Below are 2,411 nucleotides of genomic sequence, written 5' to 3'. Positions count from 1 at the left end.
GGTGTTTTGAAGTGGTTTGGGCACATGGAGAGAATGAGTGAGGAAAGATTGACCAAGAGGATATATGTGTCGGAGGTGGAGGGAACGAGGAGAAGAGGGAGACCAAATTGGAGGTGGAAAGATGGAGTGAAAAAGACTTTGAGTGATCGGGGCCTGAACATGCAGGAGGGTGAAAGGAGGGCAAGGAATAGATTGAATTGGAGCGATGTGGTATACCGGGGTTGACGTGCTGTCAGTGGATTGAATCAAGGCATGTGAAGCGTCTGGGGTAAACCGTGGAAAGCTGTGTAGGTATGTATATTTGCGTGTGTGGACGTATGTATATACATGTGTATGGGGGGGTTGGGCCATTTCTTTCGTCTGTTTCCTTGCGCTACCTCGCAAACGCGGGAGACAGCGACAAAGTATAATAAAAAAAAAATAATATCGACATGGCCTCAGCAAAGGCCATCTCGATTAAAAAAAAAAATACAGACAAAGAGTGAGGTAGTCCATCATGGTTGTGTAGTGTTGACAGACCTGAGTCTCACAGGAAGAGGTTATAAACAGCAGCTCCGAGGAAGGTGTAGGTCAACCCTGGAGCCGCTGGTCACCACACTGTGGGAGGCAGCAACACCACGACCCACCACACTGTGGGAGGCAGCAACACCACGACCCACCACACTGTGGGAGGCAGCAACACCATGACCCACCACACTGTGGGAGGCAGCAACACCACGACCCACCACACTGTGGGAGGCAGCAACACCACGACCCACCACACTGTGGGAGGCAGCAACACCACGACCCACCACACTGTGGGAGGCAGCAACACCACGACCCACCACACTGTGGGAGGCAGCAACACCACGACCCACCACACTGTGGGAGGCAGCAACACCACGACCCACCACACTGTGGGAGGCAGCAACACCACGACCCACCACACTGTGGGAGGCAGCAACACCACGACCCACCACACTGTGGGAGGCAGCAACACCACGACCCACCACACTGTGGGAGGCAGCAACACCACGACCCACCACACTGTGGGAGGCAGCAACACCACGACCCACCACACTGTGGGAGGCAGCAGGTGGACACGTTCCTCGGGGAGCAGCAACACCACGACCCACCACACTGTGGGAGGCAGCAACACCACGACCCACCACACTGTGGGAGGCAGCAACACCACGACCCACCACACTGTGGGAGGCAGCAACACCACGACCCACCACACTGTGGGAGGCAGCAACACCACGACCCACCACACTGTGGGAGGCAGCAACACCACGACCCACCACACTGTGGGAGGCAGCAACACCACGACCCACCGCACTGTGGGAGGCAGCAACACCACGACCCACCACACTGTGGGAGGCAGCAACACCACGACCCACCACACTGTGGGAGGCAGCAACACCACGACCCACCACACTGTGGGAGGCAGGAACACCACGACCCACCACACTGTGGGAGGCAGCAACACCACGACCCACCACACTGTGGGAGGCAGCAACACCACGACCCACCACACTGTGGGAGGCAGCAACACCACGACCCACCACACTGTGGGAGGCAGCAACACCACGACCCACCACACTGTGGGAGGCAGCAACACCACGACCCACCACACGTAGAGGCAAGGTGGCAGAGGTGCAGCCAGGGCAATAATGACACGCAAGGCTTTGGATTTTACTTTAATAAAGAGGTGGACGTCAGGCACGTCAGATATGACGGCAGTACTACATACTAGGGCGAGGAAACCCTTGATAATGTACTGATGCTGCTGCACCATCAGCTGTGGGGAAGCTGACTGTGTCATGGTGGTTAGGTGAGGTTTGCAGGACACACTGGAGGCCATAACGTTATGTCCAACATGTTTAGGTTATCACAGGGATGAACTGTGGTGTCTGGAGACTGACACCGAGTGACAAGAGAGACACACGGAAAGAGACGTGGGAGGAGATTTCGTCTTAGCACCACTGGATTGTACCAGGTTATCGCTTCCCACATGCCAGGATGCAGCGCAGCGCAGGTCCCCAACTGAGAGAGAACAAATGTTCAGTGCGAGAGGAGGAAGGAGTTTTATAACATGGAGGAGGAGAGTGAGCTGACGTGTGTCAAGTGGAGTAGTCAGGGTAAGAATGAGTAGGTTAGAAGTGGATGAAGAAAGATCGTTCATGTAGAGCAGAATGAGCAGGCGGTGGGCCAGACCCGTGAGGAACACCACTGCTGATGGGATGACATGAAGAAATGGCAACGTCATCAACCACAGCGGTGGGACGACCGGCAAGAGAAGCAGAAGAGCTAAAGGAAAGAAAGTTTAGAAGACAAAGACTTATGCCACACTCTGTCAGGTGCTGTGCACACGTCCAGCACCAAGATGGACGTCCCACTGAAACCCCCGAGAGTGAAGGACCAGAGATGAA

This window comes from Panulirus ornatus, chromosome 20 (assembly GCF_036320965.1).
Source record: "Panulirus ornatus isolate Po-2019 chromosome 20, ASM3632096v1, whole genome shotgun sequence".
NCBI classification, from domain to species: Eukaryota; Metazoa; Arthropoda; class Malacostraca; order Decapoda; family Palinuridae; genus Panulirus; species Panulirus ornatus.
The sequence above is the reverse complement of the archived record's forward strand: the minus strand, read 5'-3'. Positions refer to the sequence as shown.